This window comes from Hylobates moloch, unplaced genomic scaffold, assembly GCF_009828535.3.
Source record: "Hylobates moloch isolate HMO894 unplaced genomic scaffold, HMol_V3 SCAFFOLD_6, whole genome shotgun sequence".
NCBI lineage: Eukaryota > Metazoa > Chordata > Mammalia > Primates > Hylobatidae > Hylobates > Hylobates moloch.
In genome coordinates, this window is record NW_026652281.1 from 18,596,873 (window position 1) to 18,624,644 (window position 27,772).

The 27,772-nt window shown below is 34.7% G+C and overlaps 1 protein-coding gene and 1 pseudogene across 1 annotated transcript in view; both read right to left on the reverse strand.

Annotated features, from left to right (window-relative positions):
- CHSY3 (chondroitin sulfate synthase 3) overlaps positions 1 to 27,772 on the reverse strand; it is a 272,991-nt gene that overhangs the window by 194,791 nt on the left and 50,428 nt on the right. The window lies entirely within an intron of this gene.
- LOC116472098 (U6atac minor spliceosomal RNA) lies at positions 7,500 to 7,617 on the reverse strand (annotated as a pseudogene).

The window sequence follows — 27,772 nt, forward strand, 5'->3', positions numbered from 1 at the left end:
TGTTCTTTACCCTTAAAAAAACATAGTTCTGAATTGTACAAAAGAAAATTATATGCTGAACTAATAATTCAAGATACCAATTTTGATCAAATTACGTAACTGCTCTTACAATATTATTCCACTTTCATGAAAGGGAAAAAATGAATAAAAGAATGTGTTCAAATTTACATGGAATAGATGGACAATGGAAATACATTTTTTGTTTCTCTTATGTTAAACAAATTTGCAATTATAAGGAAAACCAAGGCAACCATTTTAGAGTAGAGTTCATTGATGGGTTGTTTTTATTGTGTGTGTGTGTGTGCGTGTGTGTTTTTACTTTGGAATAATATAGTTTTATATATAGAAAGATGTGAGGACAAGAATCAGTGAAGACTGAATTTCTATCACATAAATGAATAGTATATTTATTATAAAGAACCTAACAGCAAGTGTCAAACATGTTACCAAAGTAAAAAATATGCATGGTACTGAAATCCTATTAAAAGACAAGCCAGCAAATCAAAGTCAACAACGTATAAAAAGAATTGTATGCCACAACCAATTCATATCTGTCTCAGGCATGCAAGGCTGGTTCAACATTAAAGAAATGTTCAAGTTAAAGGTTAAAGAAAGTTAACGTTAAAGAAAAACAATTGCATGATTATATTAAATTCAGAAAAAGCATTTGATGAAATTCAACACTCATTCATGATAAAAATTCTCAGTAAACTAGGAAAAGGGGGCGACTTACTCTACTTGAGAAAGAATACCTACAAAAATCCCCACATCTAGCATTATACATAGTGATGAGAAACTCAAAGCTTTCCCACTAAGATCAGGGCAAGGATATCCCCTCACTCCATGGCTTTTCAGTAGCGTATTGGAACTCTGCTAACACAATAAGACAAGAAAATAAAATAAAAAGTATACAGATTTGGCCAGCCATGGTGGCTCGCACCTGTAATTCCAGCTACTCAGGAGGCTGAGGTGGGAGGATTCCTTGAGCCCACGAGTCCGAGGGTGCAGCGAACTATGATCACACCTCCGCACTCTGGCCTGGGTGTCCAACTGAGACCCTGTTTCCAAAATTAAATATAAAAAATAATAAAAAATAAAAAGTATGTAGATTTGGAAGAAAGAAATAAAACTGTCCTTATTTGCAGACGACATGATCATCTGCAGAAAATCCAGAAATACTGAAAAAATCCTGGAAATAATAAATGATTATAGGAAGGTTGCAGAATATAATATAATAAAATAATTTAATATAAAGCTACAGTAATCAAGACAGTGTGGTACTGGCAGCAGAACAGACAAATATTATAGATCAATGAAACATAAAATAAAGCTCAGAAATAGATCCACATAAATGTAGTCGACTGATCCTTGACTAAGGAGCAAAGGCAGTACAATACAGCAAACATGGTTTTTTCAACAAATGGTACTAGAAAACTGGACATCCACATACGAAAACATGGATCTAGACACAGACCTTATCCTCTTCACACAATTAACTCAATGTGAATCCTAGCATTCCATGTAAAACATAAAACTCCAAAACTCTCAAATGGTAACATAAGAGAAAACCTAGATGACCTTGGGTATGGTGATGACCTTTTAGATACAACACTAGAGACACAATCAATAAAAGAAATCATTGATAAGCTGGACTGTGATAAATTTAAAAATTTATGCTCTGTGAAAGGCAATGTTAAGAAAATGAGATGACAAGCCACATACTGGGAGAAAATATTTGAAAAGGACACATTTGATAAAGAACTGTTACCTAAAATATACAAAGAACACTTAAGACACAACAATAAGAACACAAACAACTTGATTCAAAAATGGGTCAAAGACCTCACCACACCCTTCACCAAAGAAGATAGATAGATGGCAAATAAGCATCTGAAATGTGAAATAAAAGTGAACGAAACATCAAATTTGAAAATATGCTCCACATTATATGTCATTAGGAAATACAAATTAAAACAAGAATGAGATACTACTGCATACCAAAATCCAGATCACTGATAACACTAAATTCTGCAAGGATGTGGTGCAACAGAAACTCTCATTTATTGCTGGGATGAGTGCAAAATGGTATAACTACTTAAGAAGACAGTTTGGTGATTTTTTACAAAGCTAAACATACTTTTACCATACAATCCAGCAATCACACTTTGTAGTATTTACCCTATAGAGTTAAAAATGTATGTCCATATAAAACCTGCACAATGATGATTACAGCAGCTTTATTCATAATTGCCAAAACTTAAAAGCAATCAAGATGTCTTTCATTAGTGAACGGATAAAATGAGGTATATATCAGGGAAATGAAATGTTATTTATCATTAAAAGAAATGAGTTATTAAGCCATTAAAAGACATAGGGGAATGTTAAATGCACATTATTAAGTGAATAAAACCAAGCTAAAAAGGTTATGTACTTTACGGTTCCAACTATGTAACATTCTGGAAAAGGAGAAACTATAGAAACAGTAAAAAGATAAGTGGTTACCAGGGACTGGGGGATAGAGGATGAATAGTTCAAGTGCAGAGGATATTTATAACGTACTCTGTAAAATAAATAATGATGAATACATGTCATTATACATTTGTTCAGACCCACAGAATGTACAACATTGAGAGTGAACCCTAAGGTAAATTACAGACTTTGGGTAATTATGAAGTGTCAATTTAGGCTCATCGATTGTAACAAATGTATCTTTTGGTGAGACATATTGATAATGTGGAGGCTATGCTCCTGTAGAGGTCGGAGATACATGGGAAATCTCAATTCCACTGTGAAAAAAAACTACTCTAAAAATACTCTTTAAAAAAAAGGAAGGCCAGACTCTCTAATTGAACCACTTGTTATGAGTTGAAAAGTTTAAATACTTTATGATATCATACAATGAATACTTAGTAAATAAAAAGCCACAAATCTTGTCAGTTTTTTAAACCTCACAATTTTAACTTTTCAATGTAATATTTTCTTCATTAGATTAACTTCTGAATTATACTGTTACTGATAAATTAGTGCCAATTTTTCTTTTTCTTTTCTTTTTTTTTTTTTTTTGAGACAGGGAGTCTCGCTCTCTCGCCCAGGCTGGAGTGCAGGGGCAAAATCTCTGCTCATTGCAAGCTCTGCCTCCCAGGTTCACGCCATTCTCCTGCCTCAGCCTCCTGAGTAGCTGGGACTACAGGCGCCCACCACCACGCCCGGCTAATTTTTTTGTATTTTTAGTAGACAGGGGGTTTCACCGTGTTAGCCAGGATGGTCTCAATCTCCTGACCTCGTGATCCGCCTGCCTCGGCCTCCCAAAGTGCTGGGATTACAGGCGTGAGCCACCGCCCCGGGCCAATTAGTACCAATTATTCTAATGACAGTATAATGCTAATTAAGGCTTCTTAATTATTTAGTATAAATAACTAATTACAGTTTCAGTTGGGAAGCTAAGTATCTGGAAAATAAATTATCAAATATATTTCCTTTTTTGGGTAGATTAAAATACTTTTATATATTTAGATAAACTGAGATAACATATACTCAATGTAGAAAATTTATATAAATTATTAAAGAAAAGGCAAAATACTCATTTGTCAGTGACACATTCCATCAACATTATAGGCTTATCTTCATTATGATTTGTACATAAAAATACATATGATATATTGGAAAGTCCTTGATCTCAAGAACTGTTTGTAATTCATCTTTGTATCCACACAGTAAGGAGTATAGAACATAAGATGCAGCAGGGGGCCGGGCGCGGTGGCTCACGCTTGTAATCCCAGCACTTTGGGAGGCCGAGGCGGGTGAATCACGAGGTCAGGAGATCGAGACCATGGTGAAACCCCATCTCTACTAAAAATACAAAAAATTAGCCAGGCGTGGTGGCGGGCGCCTGTAGTCCCAGCTACTCGGAGAGGCTGAGGCAGGAGAATGGCGTGAACCCGGGAGGCGGAGCTTGCAGTGAGCCGAGATTGTGCCACTGCACTCCAGCCTGGGGGACAGAGCCAGAATCTGTCTCAAAAAAAAAAAAAAAAAAAGATGCAGCAGGTGTTCAAAGTTCTGTTAAACTGCGTATTAATTGTAAGAGCATTCAAAACAGCTGTATATTTACATATTTTAAAGTGCTCATGTGTACATATATAAAATATGTATTTGTACAACTCCAACTTAAGGACAAATATGAATGAAGCTATTAAAAACTCATTAGCATAATTTGTATTGGCAAAATACTGGATATTAAATAACAGATATGACTAAAATGAATCATTTATATTAGATATTATAAGTTAAAACTGTTTTGAAATCAAAGACATACCATAAATATTGGAAGTGAATTGTGACCATCTTTTTTTTAAAGCAAAATATAACCAAAATGCCGAGAAAATAATTAGTACTCTAAGCTCAGAACTAAAGGAATACCTAAAAATAAATTATGTTAACATTTAATTCACAGCATTGTAAACTTCCTGTATAAGTAATTAATTAACACATTTACTTTATAGAAAGGCAGAAGATTGTGAAAAAGAAGCACAACAGAAACTGAGAAAGAAAAACTGCTGAGGGGATCTGGTCAAAGTTTTAGATTGATTTCTTTCAGGTCTGCTTTGTTAAAATCTCCACTCAGAAATCCATCTATGGTTTATTTTTGTTGTTGTTGTTCTGCAGTAAGCTATTAGTTTTTTTTTTTTACTTCTTATATTTATAATGGTCATACTGAGCAAGTCAAAATCAGGAAAATGACTTAATATTTCCATACATGTTTGCTTAAAAGATTTACTTTAAACCTGTAGTACAGATAATCTCACCATTACTATTTTGACAGCTTTATGGCCATGATAAAACTTGATATTTTTTACTTTTTAATTTTCCCCTAAATAAAAGACTATTTAATTTACTCAAGGGAAATAATTACCATTGAGATGGGATACCTCATTCAATGCTATGCTCATCTCATTCTTTTAAAGTATATTTTAATGAATCATGAGCATATTTTACTTATTATCTTCCTACATCTTAAAAACCATCTTACAGATAAGCTAACTTTGGGTGACATTAGACAAATATACATTCAACTTATGTAATGCACATATATTATGTGTACAAAAGACTGCTTTGTTTTGAGCTGCCACAGTGGTGATTTTCAAGGATTCACAAGGGTACAGACAGTCCCGAGTAATCTGTTCCCAAATAAAGCATTGTTCTTAAAGGATTGCTTAAGGTTTATAATTGTGCTGCTAATCAGTAATTGAAAATATACCTATCCTTCAAATACCTATCTTTGGATTCATTTTGTCCTTGGGAGCCAGTGTGATGTAATGAATAGTGTGTGACCTTCGGGGCACAGAGATTCAGGTTTGGATTGCTTTCATGCCATTTGGACCTTTGGAACACATCCCTTTACCCAAAACTATCTGAGCTCTGACTTTCTTCTAAGTAAAGAAAGGTTAATAATTTCTACCATAAGGTTATTTTTCAGAATAGAGGTATAAAATGTAAAACACCTAGCAGGAAGTGCCTTACATAGTAGCCATTCAATTAAATGAAAATTTTAGGCTAGTATTGAAATAAAGCAAAACTTAAAAAATGAACAACTTATACATAGCAATATCATGTATATATATATATGTCTTCTCTATATGTAATAAACAAGAAAGTTGCTTTGTCTTAACAAAGCAAAGTATTAGACATATTGTATGAACTGCTCAAGTGAACCACCCCCCAGGCAGAGGCTGTCATAAGAAAAACAATGTGCTTTATTTAACTCTCTTTTTAACAAATGTTTTTTGGATTACTAGAGTTTTCTTCATCATGAGTAAAAGTGCCAGAGTAGCTAGTTCCTACACAGCCAAAAATCCCACCATTTAAAAAATATATAATATTAAATGTGAAGAGCTTTTTAGGTATACATAAGTCTTCCAATCAGGAAGTTCTATATTAAATACTCCTAAAGGAATACAAATTCAAGAAAAGGAAAGGTTCCCAGATATCCTTCATTCAGTCATTCCCTTTATAACATTTTATTCTAGAGTCCTAAGACAATCCACTGTATTTTTAGATGGACGCTCTGTTACAGCAAATATCTGTGCACATTTACTGGGACATTATCTATGAAATCAAGGTGAGATTGGTTATGGAGGGCAAATCCCTATTTATTAACTGGTTTCTTTTTAACTTAGCTCTCCACTTTGGACTCAGATTTTGTTCATTCAGCTATTTAAACTGCCATGGATAGTCTTTGAGGCCAAGTTCTAGGATTCCTTATGAATTTTCTGCCTATCCGGGCAACTTCCAGTTCACCAAAGACTGATTCTAGGTCCTAATTGACCACATATTTCTTCTTTTAGAGAACTCCACTACTCATTTTTCACATCTGTGGGGTCTATGGGGATCTAAGGATATAGACATTTTCAACCAACTATTGTACCAAGTAGAGTGAAAGCGAAACAGCTGATCTTCTTGGATAAGACTGGTTTTATTTTATTTTTATTTATTTTTCACACAGAAGAACACAGAATGTGGTCAAAACAGATGAAACTCTGAACACAACCACTTACTGATCTGTACAAGTTACTTCAACTCTCCATGCATCAGTCTCCTTGCCCATATAAAGAGAAAAATGATGACTCCTACCACATAAACTATCTCATTTTATCCATGCAACAACCCTATACAAAATACTTAAGAGGACTGACTTGTCCATAATATGAGTTCAAATTTCACACTTAACTATGATGCCATCATTGTCACCATCATCATCACCAAACAGAAATTCCATAGTAAAGATGGCTTAAAAGTAATTTTTCCATTACCTTGGTTCTTGACTATCCTGAATACGTGGAACACATCAAATATTATTTGAATATTCACAGAATTACATATTGTAATATATGTCAAAAATGGTTTATAAAATTTACAAAGCCAAATAATCACATTAGATAAAGCACTTTCTATTTAAGTTTTATATTTGACCATCTTAGTCAAATTTCCAGAGATGCTTTTGTTACATATGAAGTAACGAATAATTCATTATTGCATTAAAATATTTTATTAACATTAAAAATTAGGACAGTCATCTCTCAATCAATGCTTTGTGTTCTTCAACTTGCTACTTCCTTCAGAAATTGAAGGTCAACGATAAGTCATTTTGTAATATCATAAAGTAATCATTTTAAAATAATAATTACATATAGTTTGAAAACTAAAGTTCTGTGTAGATGCTACTATAATTGTATCCGAGGTAACAAAACTAATAGTCTTAGATTTTATTTTATTTATTTATTTTTTATTATACTTTAAGTTTTAGGGTACATGTGCACAACGTGCAGGTTTGTTACGTATGCATACATGTGCCATGTTGGTGTGCTGCACCCATTAACTCGTCATTTAGCATTAGGTATATCTCCTAATGCTATCCCTCCCCCCTCTCCCCACCCCACAACAGGCCCTGGAGTGTGATGTTCCCCTTCCTGTGTCCATGTGTTCTCATTGTTCAATTCCCACCTATGAGTGAGAACATGCGGTGTTTGGTTTTTTGTCTTTGTGTATGCGTGTTGTCAGGCCCGAGGGCGTCTTCTATCCTTGTCAAGGGGAGTGCAAACCTTCTCTCCTTTCATACAACACTAGTCTTAGATTTTAAATATGATTAACGCTACTTCTCTACACTATAGCTTACACAAATAATATATGTTCGAGTGTAAAAATCAATTTAGATCCTTTCTACAGATAAAAAACATTCTATGGTGTCCTGAAATCTGTAAAATCAGCTGTGACATTTTCAACATGCTGTGCTGCCCACCTTGACATTCAGTAAAGGAAATCTGTGCTCAACTTTCTACTCCTGAATCTCATTCTCTGCACCAGCCCTTACAACTGTGCCAAGAAGTTCCTCTAGAATTGTGGAGAGCACCAGTAACCCAACCACACTTGACAGCCTTGAGGAACTATAAGTACATAGGGGCTTTCGCTTTTTTTTCTCGACCATGGTTAATTTTTGACCTTCAGCGGAGACAAAGAATTAAAGCATTTTAGATCCTCCTTCAAAGATTAGCAAGAGAAACTATATTAAGGGCACTGGGGGTAGGGGTGAGTATAAACACATTGTATATATTCCAATTGGAATTATTGTTCTTCTGACTGATCTAACTCATATTAAAGGTCACAGTATCACCAAGTCAGGGTAAGCCCACATAAGGGTCAGTTGAATTATCCTTTCTATGGTGATAATCTGCACAGCCAGACTGGCACATTCCATCCCTTTTACGTGATTCACCAGGAGGACCAAGCAGGAATGTAACCAGATCAGTGTAAAGGGCCTTATCAGCTCAAAGGCATCCCTTCCAATTACGGGCTATTAGAAATAAGCTATGTGCTAGGAAATCTCATTTGACCCAAAATAGACTTGATGAAATTATGACTTTTCATATTCAGTTATTTGGGATAATAGGCTATTTTTACAATTATAGAAAGTTCAGAGGTGGTCAATCTATTAAGAATGCAGGGGAGACAAGAGACTGACAAACAGAACAAGAGCATTGCAGACCTAGGAGCCAACTTGTGAAAAATCATGAGGTTGTGTAATAGCATGTCATTCTAGGAGAAAACACAAGTAGTTTGAGGTTTATAAACAGTGGGATAATTTCTATTGAGAAAGTAAGTAGGGGCAGATGTTGCTATGGAGTCTGGGTTTTGTCAAGACACTGAAGGACTGTAAGACTAAAAGTGACTTCTCCAAAATGATACACTTTTTTTAGAAGATTACTGTGGAAACAATCACTTGGTAAGGGGATGGACTGTGAGGATGCAGCTCATCATTCCTCTAGGAGAGGTAATGAGGCCTTTAATCAAGGCAATGCCTGTAAAAATTGAGAAAAGGAGATTTCACAAAATGACAATATAGACTACTGCAAATTTGTAACAAATCACACTTAACAGTGGGGCGTATTAGGGAGAGAAAATATGTATATAATCATTTTGAAATTCTGAAGAAACTGAATTGCACTTAATTATCTTTAAAAACGGCAACAATTCAAAAAGAAACATTTTATATCCATTAGAATATGAATAAAGAACTTCATATGCATAAAATAGCTAGTCATACAAGAATATAATTCAGACACATAAAAACAGGCAAAATTTTCTCAGTTCATTTGAATATGTAGTTAGAGGTGGCTAAGTTAGGACTATGGATAGAATTCTAGATTCTCTGAAATTGTTCATAACAAGTATAATTAAATTAGAAGAAATAAAATGAGAATATGTTCTTTTTGGAAAGCTTATGATCTTGGACTGAATAATACAATGCGAGTCAACAATCATGGCTGATAGGACTACATTCCTAATAACACATGATCAGTGTAGAGAGAATCTATGACACAAAGGTTTCATAAACACCATAGCTAAAAGATAACCCACAAAAAAGCAATTTAATGAAAGAGTTATTGAGGGGATAGAGGAGCAGGAGCACCATGTGAGAGAGTTACAATCACAATATGAGAGCAACACAAGGCATAAGACTCACCATGAGATGAAAAAGCATGACTGACTCATCACAAGACTTCATCAGTGGGCTAAAGATCAAGAAAGAAGGGACAGGGCAGTGCATGGGAGAAAAGAGCAGAGGAGGCAAGATAGGCCTATGAAACAGAGAAGACAGCCATGAGAAGATGCAAGGCACAAAACTAAGACACAGGCAACAACAGACAGCACTCAAGACGGCAATATGTCAGAATAGGATATTTGAGAAGAAATAAAGATGGTTTCCCCACTCATTTCTTGCCTATTATAGGTCTGGTTTTGAAAGCTTTGTGAGTAGGAGAGTGGGTGTGGGGGAGTTAACCTTAAGGGTTCAGTCGCAGAGCATTTTCCCATATTCATCAAGACAGACCACACACACACACACACACACACACACACACACACACACACACACTGCAGAGATTAGGCCAGTAGCTGTTTTCATGATGCAGATTTCTTGGAGAGTCCCTAAAACAGACATTAAGACTCTTACTTAGGGAAAAAAAAGGCTATTAACATCAAAAATTTTAGATTGTACAAAAATAACAGGATGTATAGACATATATAGCATATACATACCTATATCTATATGTGACTGAGAGGACTAAACTGGGCTTGCATAACTTCATCCTGGAATACTACAAACAGAAAGCGGGAAGGGAAACATACCAGGAATAACTGTTAGGGGTCTTCAAGTCATCCCCTTCTCACTCACGATTTTTCATCTTTTATCTTTCTGCAACCCTAAGGTCCACTTAGACAGAGTGGAAAATCTGGAGATAATTTGCAATGTTCTTAAACTTGGGGACTGGTTATGTCAAAATTTTTAAGTCATTCTAAATAATTTTGACTTAATCTGTAAATAACAGTTAACACTGAAGTTCTTTTTGTTCAAGTTACGTATCTGAATTCAGTCAAAACTCTAAACTGATTCTTAAGGGAAAGTCTATCTCTTGATAGAATGATTTAGTGCATTGTTGGTTAAACAAAGCACAGTTAGAATTGCTCTAGGGGAAGCAGCCCTTTCACACTTTTGAATTAGCTACAGATGAAGAGATGTATAAAATAGCATAGCTGAATTCCCAGTAGAATCCAAGCATGTGTAGAAATTCACAGCCACCAGCAACGATCTCACTTTACAACAGTAAGGTCCTTGGAGACAAGTCTCATGTCTAATTTTAGACTATCTCTAGTTCTCAGTTCAGTGCCTGGTCACTCCCTATAAATGCTTGCTGATTGGCTAAATGAAAAATATAGCCCTCATTAATAATGTCTCTGAATATTATTTTACATGGCTAAAGCTATTTTTTATAAGCAATGTGATACACCATAACACATTAGGGGTTTGAAAGCAGGTAAACTTGACCCTGAAACTTTTTAACAATATAGCATTAGACAAGTAACTTCCCTAAATCACAATTTTCTCATTTGTATAATAGAGGTAATGATACTAACTTACAGAGTTGCTGTGAAGACAGAAATTTTAAAAACTTGCCTACTTCAGCACCTGGTAATAAAATGTACTAAGCAATTAAATTTACAATACATAGTATTCTGATGCAAGTCTTTTATTAGCCAATGACTGAAGAATTACATAGCTAAATAAAGATTAAATTATTTTATTTATTTTAATAAAATTAGTGCATGGAAATAAAATTAGAAACCAACCTCATATTTATTATTATTATTTCATATCTTTAAAACAGCATCTGTCTTAAAATAACTTACTATATTTTGACTAATTAATGTATTGAATATCTACTATCTTTTACAATAAAATTATACCAAAGGTAAAATGTACACTCCCTACATTATTATTAAGATTAAAATACATGCAGAGTTACTTCCATCTTATTACAAATGAGACAACAGAATAATCCTGAAAACTTGTTACTTTCAACCTCCTCATCCTGCTCAGTACATGTCCTTTGAATTCCAAATATACTATTTTCTTCTAAATAGTTTCACATATTTTTAAATAGAACACCAAGGAATGTGCTGAGCATATATTTATAGGTACATACTATAATAAGCCTTAATATTATAGCCTTATGAAAAAGACCTGCTATAACCTTACATTTATCTGGCATAGTAGAGACATTTATATTGATATTTAACTATAATAATTTAGAGTTATAAACAGTAACTCATGTTTCCCCAATGTTATCACATATATCATCAGGTTCGGACATTTACCAAATTCAAATCGCAGCATGGCTCCTGGGACCATAGTTTTATAGCCTAGGGTAGCTGGTAGCATTATTAATCAAATTTACCCACAAGTCATGTCTTCTTTATGAGAAACATTATTCAGTTATACAAAGAAAATTGCATCTACAATATCAATCAAATTAAACACAACAGTGTAAGTGAAATACAGCATTTCAGAAAAACAACCCAATCCACAAAATTCTCAAGCCTGATTATTCCATTCAAATGCTTTAGACAAATATAAGATTACACTTTTATCTATTCCTTACCACTGATCAAATATAAGCATTATTCCATACTAGCACTTCATTTAAGATCTCTCTCTGTGTAAACATTTTCAACTCAAAAGCACTGTCTGTCTGTCTGTCTATCTATCTAATCCGTTCCTCTGTCCACCCCCTTTTGCCCATCCATCCATCCATCCATCCAAATAAAGATGTTGAATACCTACTATGTGCCAGGCATTCTGCTAGGCTCTGGTGATGCAAATGTTTACAAGACAAACACTTTCTCTGATCTCAAGTTTCTTACAGCCCAGTGGGAAACAAAAAAGAAATGAGTAAACAGACAAATAAAACAATTTCAGTAAGTCTTACGAAAGAAGCAAACAAAAGGCTGACTTGGAGATCTACATTAAATGCAGTAGTAAGGCAAGGCTGATCTGAGAGGAGCTCCTTCAAGTGGGGAACTAAAGAATGAGAAAGAGGCAGCTTTGCAGATTTGGGGGGCCTTTTATAAGCAGGGACAGCACGTGACAAGAACACAGTTCAGGAAATAGCCTGGAATTTTGGAGAAATTGAAAGAAGTACAGAGTTCATTTTATTTATTCAACAAATAAATATGTTCATAATGCTTCACAAGTATTTTGGTTGAAAAATTCCTTATTTTCTTTTTGATACAACAGAAAGAAACTGCCTAAATGCATTAATTAAACTATTTTTCTCAAGCTTCTATTTCTGGATAGCCTTCAATTATTGTAGAAATGGCACTTAAGACAACCTTACCAAAATTATTCCACCACTAAATTAAAGATAAACCTATTTAAGATCGGGGAGAAAAGTATTTTTTCTACCCATTTCTTCAAACAGTCTAGCAAAACCATTTACATATGCTTTGAAATTACATATCCTTTGTAAAGAGTACAAAAAGAACTGAATTAAATTCTTCATGAAAAGGCTTGAGATCAGTCACAAGCAAATAGCTGACATTCATGCAGTATTTCAAATTAATTGTCTGTAAAAAGCAAGAAAATGTGTTTAGCATGCAATCAGTATACTAAATAACTTAACTACAATTAGCTAATGTTTAGTTGAAGAAAATATGTATCATAAAACATGATCTATTTAATTACATTAAGTAATGCTTAATATTAAACATTAATGAGTAAATCATTACATTGATAATGGAAGTGGTATCAACTACTTTAAACATATTGGAACATGCATTGCTTCCAGAAATGCGGTCTCAAACTTATACCAACTTATTTAACCCTAGCTATGTTACCTCTTAACTTCATGTGTGTGTGTCTAGTTGTAAAGTAAATTTTTTGAAGTATCATTTTATAGGAAAATAGGAAAGGATCTGTCATACCAGCATCAATTTACTTCCATTGACCCACAGATATTTCTTTTGAAAGATACAGTAATGCTGTAAAATATATACCAACACATAACAACACTGACTTAACTATAATGTGATATCCATTAATCATAAGCATTTTTCACATAAATTAACCATTCTAGCTAAAACGTCAGAAAAATAAGTCAGTGATTAAGAATTCCCCCAAGGAATGTGTTACATACAGATTCCCGGGCTCCACTTCTATAGATTCTGACTCAGTTAACTGTGGAGTGGAGCCAAGAAATCTGCATTAACAAATACCCCCACATATTTCAGATGCAGGTAGACTACTGGTGGCCTGCACTTTGGGAAACACTGCCTTGAGCCTGGATAATCTTAAGAAGAAAAGTGTTTTAAACACACATTGGCCTATTTGCTGGGAGATCTTGTAATGGTATGCTTACCATTTAATAAAAACCTTCCTTCAAAACTGTTGGTTCCCATTTGCTTCTGACCCATCAAAGTGTGAGAAACACCTGTCCTTTACAGTTACAGCAAAATTCATAAGGAACTAGTGAGAAACCAGTCAGATGAGATGACTAAACACTGTTCACATCACCAGTGGAATCAATATCCTCTACTGTGTTTCTCCCAAGTTAAATGTTAGAGTACCAAGTTTCAACTTCCCCATCTAAGTGGTTTAATGTAGAACAATGCATTTTGTACTCAATGTTCAATATATGTTTGCTGAATTACATTAATAAAAATTAATTTAATATTGAATGATCAAGATTTTTCAATGCAACAATTAGGTGGATTTAAGTGTTCATCTGTAAAAAGAGACAACTTGAAAATATATGTTCAAATTTAAAAAATGTTAGCTACACAGATAAAATGGAAAACAGGGAATTCACATAAAGTTAATTGCAAGTTCATTTTGGTCTATTCTTATGTGTAGATTTATCGAAGTATATTATGAGATATCACTCTAATGGAATTGAAAGAATAATTTAGATTCCGCAACAGTATATATTTAACAAGGCACAATCTACCTGCTGACATCTTAAAGACAGGTATGAGGATTGTCTCTTTTTGTATCTTTATTTTAACTTGTAAACTTAATTTTAACTTAGTGGATTTTTCGAAGACTACACTACCATAGTTCATTGTCTGGGGAAGAGAGATTGTATTATTAAAAATGGATCTGTAGCTTATCATATTATGCATACTCTCTTATTGCCACTTCAACCAAAAATTCATGCAAGTTTAATAAAAATGACTTACCAGTAAATTAAATTGTAAAAATCTAGACATTAATGTTATTTCTAGATGTGCCATTTAAAAACCCTTACTATGGCTGATTTCAAACACTTAGGAAAATGAATGACTGCCAGATGAAGTATATAATGTCTGTGGACATGGTCAGGTTTAAGCATAGTTTGCCTTTCAATGATCCTTTCTATTCACTCACCGTCTTCTGTATAATTAATAGCCACTCTCCCAAATCACATGCCAATTAATGAGATGCAGATAAAGGCTTAAAGGTCTGTACTGCAGTTTGGTCTTAATGAAAGTCAATATCCTTTTGCCAAGAAAGCTCAGATCACATTTGGCTTTCACAGATAATTAGGAGGGTTTTCAGAGAACCACATAGCAGTGACTGGTAAATATTAGATCTTTTAAATAAATGCCATATTTAGCAGGAAAAAGAACTGTTAGAAATGACTTTTCAATTTTACAGAAATAAGTGTGTTTAATTCTCTTAAAATGATATTTAAAAGTAAACAAGATAAGCATATATATACACATATCTAAAATGGTATTCCACATAAGACTTTTCATCAAGTATAATCATTTGAAAATAGTCCTTATTTACATGACTTGATTCGTCTTGTATCAAATGTTGACTCTTAAGACATGTAAAAAGGCTCTACATTAACTAATTCCATCTTTCCTCCTTCGAAGTCTTTCTTACCCTATATAAATGTGGCACGGGCACATTAAACTATAGAGTCTATAAGATAGGTACATTATTTTTATTTTAGGAAGATACTGAAGCCAGTTAAGGAGTGAATTCTGATGTCAAACAAGGGCTTTGGATTTTGAGTATCTTTTTCTGTTACAACTCTGCCCCTCTAAATTGGTTATATAAATAGAAGATGGTCAAATCGCTTATGATGGCCTTCTTAAATTGCTTTAGACACAGGTAACACTAGACACGTTGAGACTCTACACAAGGAGTACTTTGACCTTAAGTATAAAGTTACTTATAGTATCTGTACTGTAGGAGGGACAACTTGGTCATCAAGAAATAAAATAAAGTCAGGCATTGGTTCCTTTCTTACTGTTACTTCCTAGTGACTTTTTTCATTCCCTTTTCAAGGCAAGAACTAAACCCACTTTAGGAAAACTGATACATGAACAGTAGGTGAGAGTCTTTCCCTCGAGCAGACACTGATAAAAGCAGAACTTTTAATGGAGCTGCAAAAGTTCCATGTAAAGAATATCTGCCAAATTTGTAGAGGTCTATAAACTCCAAACTGTGATTTGATGAGTAGGTCTTGGCAATCTTTCAATTTTCATACCTCCAAGATGTTATGAGACACAAATAAAGGTATTCATTATTTACTTATTTTTCATTAAAAATTTTATCATTTTATTAACATCATATTATCTAATTTAATGCTCATAACAGCCTTATGACATGGATCTTACATTGCCCCCATTTTCAGATGAGTGCTCAAATGCTCAGTGAGATAACGTTATCTGGCAAGTAGTTAGAGAGCCCAGGTTCACACTTGCACAGTGCTGCAAATTTTACACAATGCACTACCTACCTGCTGAGCTGTGCATTGAGAAATGTGGCCTTATTTTCACTTGTCAATTACTTACTGAGTTCCTGTTATGCACAAGACACTGGATAGTTTCCAAAGATGAATTTATTTGGATCAACACATTAAACAGAAGAAAAACACTGCATACTTTTGCTTCCACTACACAAACATTCCTTGACATTTCAACAGCTGTTCTCAAATCATTTGGTATTTCTAATTCTTTAAAGGTGCTTTTCTCTAACAGCCTATAATACAAATACAGACTATCACCTGGAATAACGCATGTTGTCAGAAAAGTTAGGATGGAGCTTTACATCTTTGCATGTGTGTACAGAGCTCCCCTCACCAAAATATGTTTCTGATGGACAGAATCCAGAATCTGTGGAGTATGAGAAGAGTTATTCAGTCAACTACTCCTCATGTAACAGCTTTTAAAACAAGAATTTAAGGCTCTGGTCTCACTAACTGAAATGTTTTTATACCAACAACTTTATCAACGGGCAAATAGCTGATGAAGCAGTATTCTGTAATATAAAATAAAATCTCTGGTGACCTTAAATGAGACATCTCTACAATTTCTTTCCTATTGCTGCAAAGAATAATTACTGAAAAAAAGTTTGACAAATGTGAAAAGACAATTACCCTTTATCAATTATATGTTAGAAATTAGTAACCTCCCCACAATTCCAGGTTCCTTTCTGAAACCTGTCAATTATCTCGTTTCAACAAAAGGTACGATGAAAAGCTTTCTTTAATGACTCACAGAAGCATTGGATTAAACAGTGTATCTAAATGGAGTAACCTCAAGGTGCACTGCAGCACCAAAATAGCATATAATAACTAGAATTGACGAGTCCACAAAGTGAACTATGTACAATATTTATTTAACCACCAGGACTGACAGTTAAAGCAAACTTTTGATCAGCTCCACATCATACTGTATTATATGGAAATGTAATTTGGAAATTCTGCAATAAAATCAAAGAACACGTGTTGGTGTCACAGATTTCAAAGCTGGCAAGGTAGAATATATCTAGGCAACTTCTGCCAATTTTCCAGATGGCAAATCTCAGTTCTAAAGAGGTAACATCACTTTCCCAACGTCAAATGGCAGTGTTTCCCAGAAGCTGACCTCAAAACCAGATTTCTACCACCCAATTCGGAGCTCTTTCCACAAAATAACATGCACCCACACCATTTAACCTCTTTGCCTCTTCCCCCTGGAAGGAAAACTCGTGAATCCAAATCCTCACTGACACACAAACCAAGAAAATTCCAACTGATGTCATGAGGCACTTGAAAATGTTTTTCAATCAAAAGTAAAGTTTAAATTGGTCAACATGAAAAGTTACACGATTCAATCTATGTACTGTGGCTGCAGACTAAATATATTTCAAATAATGTACTGGTATTTGAATGACAGAAAACAGATGGGGAATGAAAAAATCAAGAACCCTTTGTGTTTTCAGTCATAGCTCTAAAAGTGGGGGAAAAGAAAAGATTTACACTGTGAGCAGCTTCATAGCTCCAGAGTTTGTACAGTGAGGAATAAAAACTCTTTATATTAATTTGAATTTTAAACACACCAAAATTACTAATAACCAGCCTTATGACAGTAATTAAGATTATTTCTAAAGTGATTAAGATTCTCTACATACTATTTGCTATATACACAGGGGGGAAATTGTCCTGAATAATTCAATCCTAGACTGTTAAAGAGTGGCTGTTAAAATAAGATGAGATAGGACTGCGCATTGTTTTCCAGCTGGGAATCCCAAATAGAAGAGAGGCACATAACATTGACAGGGATGGATTGAGAGCTACTGGAGTCCTATATCTGAATGCACACTTGGGCTGTGTTAGCCCCTAGCTTCTGGAAAAATTATAACTACCCTCTTCTCTTTCCTGGAGGGTATTTATAATTACCCTCTTCTCTTCATCTTCTCCCTCCCAGGCTAGGTAGAGCCCAAGTGATGAAACAGAAGACGCTAGGGCAGTAGGAGTGGGAATTCCACCTTACCCAGGGATACACCTTCTCTTCCTCACATATTTGTTTATAAGAGCAGGTGTATCCTTGGGTATTCAGGGTCAAATCAGACCTTCAGTCAGTTAGTCTAGGATCACACAGCCAGAAAGTACATCAGAGTTTCTTCTCTAAAAACAACTTCCAGCCACATAAAATCCTGGCCCCAGGGTAAGGAGGCAAACCATTATTCCATTCTCATCCAGCACAGACTTCCTTGATGCCCATGAGGTGGGCCTGAGGGAGAGGTTGCCCACTGTATCTGTTTCTGACTGGCATATACCATCCTGAACAGTGAGGATGGAGAAAGTGAGCACTACCATGATTCAGAAATTTATTATCTCAAGTGAATTATAGGACATGTGCACACACATACAGATATACATACATATAGATACACGTACACACATACACATATACACATACACATATATACATAGATACATATATGCACACACATGCCCACACACATCCCTGGGGTTTTTTCAAACTCAGAGGAAAAAAAAAACCTGACATTATATAGGACCCAAGATTAGCCAAACCAATTCTGTGGAAGAAAATGAAAATGTGGACTTTCTGAGTCAGATGACATAAGAAACATTCAAATGATGACTAAGGGCAATAACACCCAACAGGAGGTTGTAGACTCTGTAAAGTACAGCTCTGGGCTTTGTCCCAAACATAACTAAAAATAGGTCGATTTAACTGCTGAATAGAGGGCTGCACTGTGAAAAGCAGCTGAAAACTGACTCCACCGTGTCATCTGCTAGTCATTTTCCCACTGCATCACACTTCACTCATATGTTAATAGTACACACCGTGACCAGAATAGTGTTAAATGTTATACCAGTCCCATGAGGGGAAGCACAGAAATCAGAACAAGGAGCTGCTCATGCTGGACTCTGACACTCAAGTGTCGTGGGCAAGTCATAACCCTACTCTTAGCTTCTTCATTTATACAAAAAGAAATTGAAAAATGTTTGTCATGCCTACCCTAACAATCAAGTAAGCTATCAACCAAGGTATTAGATGAAAATAGTATCCTAAACATCAAAAGACTATAGAGATGTAACGTATCTGTAATAGCTATTAACCACTTTCCAAGCCTGGGAAATAAAATGGTGTACACATCTCTCTTCAATAATCAACAGCATTCTAGATCTAGGCTCAGTATAGAGGACCTTTCTCCCCATTCCACCATAGTTTTGCTAGACCAGTTACAAGTTATAGTCAATTCTCATCATTCTGGCTTTACCACTGGAGCTGAAACCCTGGCAGCTACCTTTGAGGCTCCCAGTAACCACCTTGAAGTTACTAGAACACCAGGAGCAGAATGTAAAACATAACCCACAAAGACTCCCAAATTGGCTGTTCCAGAATGGGCTATCAATACCAAAGATAGGTGCAGCCTACATCACAACCCATGTGTTCTAACCTCACATACAGTCAACTGGCTCTTCTGGATGATAATTCTGCTCTTTCTGCTGGAGTTATCATTTGAATGCAATCCTTGAAGCCAAAATTCAGCCATCAAGTTAATATGTACGAAAAAAGCCAGAGTCCAGAGACTTGATGTCACCATCAAAGAAGAGGAAGCAGGATTTCTTTGCTTGACTAGAGAAGGCTGTTGTGGTTGGAGAGCAGAGAGCAGGGAGCATGAGACAGAGCTGCAAAAGCACACAGGTGTCAGACCATGCAGGATCTCATGGGCTACAGAAAGGACTGTGGTCTTTATATTGTGTTTTATGGGAAACAACTAAATAGTTTTAGGCAGGGCAGTGACAGGTCATATTTACAATCAAAAAAGATAAATACAGCTGCAAATCAGAGAACAATCTTGATGCATTAGGAAGTTTGTGTAGAGTCTCTGGAAACAGATGATGCCAGCCTAGATGAGGGTGTTAAGAGGAGAGAAGAAAACAAGCGGATTTAAAGGAGATACTGAGGAGGCAATAGCAACAAGATTTGGGGACAGACTGAATTCAGGGAGAGAGGAGGAGATCTCAGGAATGACTCAGGTTTCTGTTCAATTGGCTTGGTGGTGGTACCATTTGCTGAGATTAGAGAAGAAAAGGCAAGGCTTGATGCTGAAGGTTATGTGTTCAGCCATAGTGGTGTTGACTCTGAGTCTTGACTGGAATGATTCTTTTGAGATGCAATAGTTGGTACAGAAGAGAGGAGAAAATAATTCATAACGAAAATTTTCTGAGAGGGTTGGGGATACAGGAAACAAAACCTAGAAGCAGGGATTGGTATGAGATGAGTAGGACCCCTGTTATGTATGTAACTTAGGGACAAAGTTGAAAGATTGGCTGCAAATATGGATAGTTTCCTGGTTTGGGCTGAGAGAATATGAGAGTTCCCAAATGACTTTTATTTTCTTCTGGATGGAAGGAGCAGAGTCACCTGTGGAAAATGAGGTGAGTAATAAAAAGCATGAGAATAGAGAAGATCTGAAATAGTTATTGAAAGTTTTTTTTTAAAAAAGTTTATTGACTAGAGGGAAAAAAGTATAGCTGTTGCACAAGTTTATGTCAGGTTGTAATTTCATAAACAAATTAATGCTTAAAGGTTACTGAAATTGTGGACCATCCTGGATCAGAAAGGAAGAAAAAGGCTAACGGAGAGAAAAGAAGGGAATCGTTGAATAATTATGCTCAAAGAAAAAAAAAATGTGTGATCAGAGAAGGGGTTATCTGAGGTAGTGTTTAAAATCAGAAACAAAAAGGTGTGGAAAGCCTGGAGCAGTTTAGGACTTTTGGGTATCAGAGAAAATCTTCTAGGGCTAAGTGCATACTGTGTACAGTATGCTCAGATATAAAAAGAAAGGGATGATCATCACTGATTATCATTTCTTAAAAGGGGGCAGTAAGTGGTCTAAACTATTTTTCTCAAATGAGAGTTCAATTTGAAAAGTTTACACAGTTCGAGGAATAATTCTCTGTATATTGCTATTTCACATAAAACTATTTTAAGAAATAACAGGCCAATATGAACACACATTTTATTCTGTCTCAATTCAAACCCTTTTTATCACTGTTACATACCTTCCCTGCTTTTACTGACTTTATATGTTGCAATTAGAAAAGTAAGCATTTTGAGCAACGTTAGCAATGTCAGAAATACTGAATTTAAAGAGGGAAGGAAGGAAGCAATTACCCCTTTTGGTGTATTCCATGCATTAGCTGTAATTTCCATTGCCCGTTTTCTGAAAACTCATGTCTGTACCATTTATGGTGAAAAGCAAGTCAGACTTGCCGCAATCAACCAAACATTCCAATTCAAGTCACTCTGGGAAGAATTTCAACTCAGAACATACTGCGGAAATTGTCTACTGGTTTGATCATATCCACTGGTGGACACAGCATTCAGAGTAACTTGGAAAATAAATTATAATTTGATAACTACGAACACTAGGGACAAAGTAAAATAATTACAAGGGCAGTCTTTTATAACGCCCTTTCTTATTTATGCTATTACTTGGAGTAGGATACATATAAAATGTTTCATAAAAATCTGTTAATTTTGCACGAAAAATAAAAACTAGTTTACTTTTTAAGCAATGGCATGCATTATTTTTTTAAAAAAATTTCATACATAAAACAAATGATTTACTAAAAAGATGCTGATACAAAGTTTCATATTTACCAAATTATCAGAGATTATTACATTCAGAACCTTAAAACTTTAAAACAAATAAATCTAATTAAAATCAAAGTTGGAGTTTAATAATCTTTTTTGTAATTTCCATTTTCTTCTGTATTTAAGTAAAATGACCAAAATGTAGCATGATGACTGGCTCATCATACTACAGTTGTCTTTTTTAAATGATAAAAACTTCAATTTCCCAAGTCATTTCACAAGAAAACACATTAATCCTTAAAGTTATTTATTAAAAAGTATACCCAGTGACAAAATCCCAACCTCAATGACCATTTTAAAGAGTATCAGGAAATAAATATTTTGGAGACACTGTATTCACCATGTCATTTTTGGCCAAAAACCTTCAAAGATCTTCCAAACTTTATAAGCTCAATCTTTATTCATTCAACGACGTTAAGTGAATGTCTGCTACATGCCAAACTCCACCAGTCCTTCTGTGGACAACGTCAAACAGGGAGAGAAAGAATCCTGTAAAGCCCACAAAGAGCATCAGGACCATGATAGGAAGATGTGCTAAGTGTGCTGGGAATGGAAAGAAGCTTTCTTAAGGGAGGGAAAATTCTACTGATGGGGTCCCAGAAAAGCCTTCTAACTTCATTAAATCATCGTCTCTTGTCATAAAATTAACTTAGTCCATTCAGATTCCTTTGGATTAGGAATTTTCTAAGATTTGTCTGAAAATATATTCAGTATCAAATATGCTTAAACACTCAACACCACTTAACTTCATGGCAATGCAATAATCAAGTATGATATCAGAGAAATTTTAAAGTGTTGTTAACAAGTAAAAAAAAGATACGCATCACTTGCAATAAAAGGAAAAAGAAAACAGTACCTTAAACTGTAATAAAATGAACATGCAAAGTAAAAACTGTAATCGGAAAAAAATTTCAAATTTATTATAGCTCTCAGCATCTTTCCTATGCTGATGACATAGAAATCTTAATGCAAATAAGTCTAAACATGCTATCTATGGAAACCACTTATTTATAATCTTGCTTCTTTAGCTGCATATTCAAACTGAATAACAATAAACTCAACTATTCCAGATCATAAATATATGTTTATTGTTATTCCTCCCTATTTAACAATATTGAAATTAACATCTTATATTTTTACATGCAAATTAAGAATCTCTGCTCTACTGAATAAATATGAAAGTGAAGAAAATAGGGAAGAGAGTCCTTGTTTTCAAATTTTTTATTCATAACATCCAAATTTCAAGATGCAAATCATAAATCAAACTACAAACTACAATCCCATAGGTAGCTATAGGAAATATGAAAGCATCAGAAAACAACATTCTGGATATATGGGCAAAGATTTTTGCTTAGAAAGTAAGTAACAAATTACTACTGGAATATGATGACGAGATCATCTCTCTAGTCATCTAACCAATATTATTTACATATATACTAGGCAAAAGTATCTAAAAATGAAGAAAGATAAATGAAAATTCAAATCTTATTTAGGACAAGATTAATGTCTAGCAGTAACTAGTAAATGCAAAATACGTTAATTATCGTAAGAGAAGGAAAAATAAATATATGAATATGCAAATTCACTAAAGACAGCATATTCACTTGGGATTCATCCAAGAAGACTTCATTAAGAAGGGCAAGATTCAAGTTGAAATTTGAATGAATAGTAGAGTTTGCAATGTTTAGCTAACAAACTAGATTAACATGTCATTTATTTAGGCTAATAAGGAAATACTGAGTCCTATATTTTATTCTTTTAGGGATTAATATTTACCAACTTATGGCATTCAAAAATAATCTCTTTCTAAAAATAATTGCTTCTCTATCTTCTTACAAAGAAGACATCTGCATCTGCCAGGCACACTGGCTAATTCCTATAATCCCAGCACTTTGGGTAGCTGAAACAAGAGGATCACTTGAGGCCAGGAGTTTGAGACAAGCCTGGGAAAGTGAGACCCCACCTGGAAAAAATAAGCAAATAAATAAATAGCCAGACATGGTGGCATGTGCCTGTAGTCTCAGCTACTCAGGAGGATGAGGTAGGAAGACTGCTTGAACTCAGGAGTTTGAGACTTCAGTGATCTGTGATCACATTGCCGCACTCCAGGCTGGCTAACAGAGCAAGACCCCATTTCTTAAAAAAATAGAATATTTTTAAGAAGAAGGCATTGAACATAGTTTAATTTGGAGATTATATGGCTTATTATTGATATTGCTATGGTTCCATCCTCCATTTCCTTTTGATCTCCAGAAGATCACCTACTTCTAACGATACCTCGTTTCTTTTTCTTTTTTATTCTCCTTTTTTACTGGGGAAAACAAAACAAAACAAACTAAAACAAACAAACAAAAACAAAACAAAACAAAACAAAACAAAAAACAAGAAAGCAACTTTGTTAGAAAAACAGGAAAAAGCTAGAGTAGATAAAGTCCTGTATAAAAGATAAGGAATCAAGCTCATACTTTAATGTCTTCGTGACAGAGATTTGGGATTATAGTGATTTTTTTGGTTTGTTTTTTATTCTGCTTTGTAGGTGGAAAATAATTGTCTCTTATCTTGTTGATAAGTGAGATTTCCCTGAACAAGGAAGCAGCAGTAAAGTGATATTTAATGGATAACAAAAGTAGTTCAACAGAAGTACAGAAGTTACAAAAATGTTTAAGTGACCTGGAGGGCTTTCTAATGCAGGCTTGGGGTCAATCATTTGACGGCAGCTTCCCTGCCCACCCAATGCAAGGAATAATTCTAAATGCACTCATATCCTTCCTACACATAGTTCCCTGTCAGATGCCCTACTCCCAAGAAAGGCCCAGCTGGAATCAGGTCTAGTTATATACCAGTAGAAGAAATCCACATTGCATAATTAGAATAATCAACCAAGCCTTTCACTCAAATATGAGCAGAAAACCAAGAATCAACAGATTCCCAAGGAAAGAAGAGGAAAAATTGATAATTCAAGATAGCGAAGAAAAGTCAAACACAGAAACTAATAACATTCTAATATTCAAGAAGAGTATCACATTCATAAAAATAACTGGATGCTCTGAAAAGAAGCAATCAGAGAACATTAAAAATATTTAGAAGTTTTAAAAAATCACATTTTAAAAAATTAATAGAAGGTTTAGAACATAAAGTTGAAAACATCACCCAAGATATAAACCTCAGAAGAAGAAAAATATGAAAGTAAAGATCAAACAGAGAGAGGACCAACATAGTAAGTTAAAGATATGGCCAATTGGGATTTATTTTGGAAAAGAAAGAATAAGAATGAAGTTGGAGAGGAAGAAAAAATCAAGGAAATAATAGAAAAAAAAGAAACCCAGATTTGAAGGACAAAAGTATTTACATTGAAATTAATATGAGCCTACAACGCCTAGACATAAATCATGAAATTTTAGAGCACTGGGGATAAAGGAAGAACCTAATAGCTCCTGAAGGCATGAGAGGCAAGGAAGTAATGATTTCCAAATGATGAGATTGTCATCAAACATTTCAATATCGCAGTAAAAAATAGAACACAGTTGATCAATATCTTCAAAGTATGAGGAAAAAATATTTTGAACCTAAAATTCTACACTAAAGCAAAATATTAATTACATGTGAGGAAAAACTACAGATACTTTCGTACTTGCAGGAATTCATTCGGTTTATCTACCACATATATTTGTATGTCAAATATATGAAGATCAATCAGGCAAAAGAAAGGAATAAAAAGCAATCAAATAGGAGGAGAGAAGTCAAACTATCCCTGTTTGCAGACAACATAATTCCATATCTAGAAAACCCCACAGTCTCGGCTCAAAGGGTCCTTAAGCTGAAAAACAACTTCAGCAAAGTCTCAGAATACAAAATCAACATACAAAAATCACTTGCAATCCTATTCACCAAAAACAATCAAGCTGAGAGCCAAATCAGGAACACAATCCCATTCACAATTGCTATAAAAAGAATAAAATACATAGAAACATAGATAACGACGGAAGTGAAAGATACCTACAATGAGAGTTGCAAAACACTGTTCAAAGAAATCAGAGATGGCACGAACAAATGGAAAAATATTCCATGCTCATGGATAGGATGAATCAATATTGTTAAAATAGTCATACTGCACAAAACAACTTATAGGTTCAATGCTATTCCTATTAAACTACCAATGACATTCCTCACAGAACTAGAAAAAAATCAATTTTACAATTAATATGGAACCAAAAATAGCCCGAATAGCCAAAGAAATCCTAAGCAACAAAAACAAAACTGGAGGCATCACACTACCTGTCTTCAAGGTATACTAAAGAGCTACAGTAACCAAAACAGCATGGTACTGGTACAAAAACAGACACATAGACCAATGAAACAGAATAGAGAGCCCAGAAATAATGCTGCAAACCTACAACCATCTGAGCTTTGACAAAATCAAAAAAATCAAGCAACAAGGATGTACTCCCTATTCAATAAATGGCACTGGGATAACTGGCTAGCCATATGCAGAAGACTAAAACTGGAGCCCTTCCTTATACTATACACAAAAATCAATTCAAGATTTCATGATGAATATGCCAAAAGCAATTGCAACAAAAGCAAAAATTGGCAAATGGAATATTAATAAACACAAGAGCTTCTGCACAGCAAAAGAAACTATCAGCTGAGTAAATACACAACCTACAGAATGAGATATAAATTTTGCAAACCACATTTGACAAAAGACTAATATTCAGCATCTATAAGGAACCTAAACAAATTTATAAGAGAAAAACCAACAGCTCCATTAAAAAGTGGACAAAGGACATGAACAGACACATTACAAAAAAGACCTACATATGACCAACAAGCATATGAAAAAAAGCTCAACATCACTGATTATTAAGAGAAATGAAAATCAAACCTGCAATGAGATACCATCAAAATGGCTATTATTAAATACTACCAGTCAGAATGGTTATTATTAAAATGTCAAAAAATAACATGCTGGCAAGGTTTTGGAGAAAAAAAAAAAAACGCTTATACACTGTTGGTAGGAGTGTAAATTAGTTCAACCATTGTGGAAAGATGTGTGGCGATTCCTCAAAGAGCTAAAAAGATAACTTTTTAGAGAACCTTCAACCCAGCAATCCCATTACTGGTCATATGCCCAAAGGAATATAAATTGTTCTATGGTAAAGACACATACATGTGTATGTTCACTGCTTATGATAGCAAAGATATGGAATCAACCTAAATGTTCATCAATGATAGACTGGATAAACAGAATGTGGTACATGTAAACCATGGAATACTATGCAGCCATAACAAAAGAACAAGATCATGTCCTTTGCAGGAACATGGATGAAGCTGGAAGGCATCATCCTTAGCAAACTAACGCAAGAACAGAAAAGCAAATACCACATATTCTTATCTATAAGTGGAAGCTAAATGATGAAAGCTCATGGACACATAGAGGGGAACAACACACACTCGAGCCTTCTGGAGAGTGAAGAGTGGGAGGAGGGAGCGGAACAAGAAAAATAATTAATACCTGGGTGATGAAATAATCTGCACAACAAACCCTCATGACATGAGTTTACTTATGTAACAAACCTACAAATATACCCCTGAACTTAAAAGTTAAATAAACTTTTAAGATTATATGTATATAATAATAAATATATATATATCTTAAGATATATATAAGTAAGGAAGGAAAGAAAGGAGGAAGGAAGGGAAGAAGAAAGGAGGGAGAAAGGGAAAAAGGAAAGGAGAGAGGAAAAAATATTAAAAACAAAAACAAAAACCAAGTAAAATCAATGATAACCAGGAAAGAATAAATGCAGATCACTTGGTGAGAGTTGTGCAGCTGGCTCCAGAACAACAGTCCCAAACTTGGGCAAGACGGTAGAAGGCACCAGAAGATGTCTCCAAGGAAAAGAGGGGGATACTTAATTTTCATACAATTTGGTCAAAATCTGTGTAAATAAAAGTCATCATGTAAAAATTATAGCTCCAAAACAGTCAT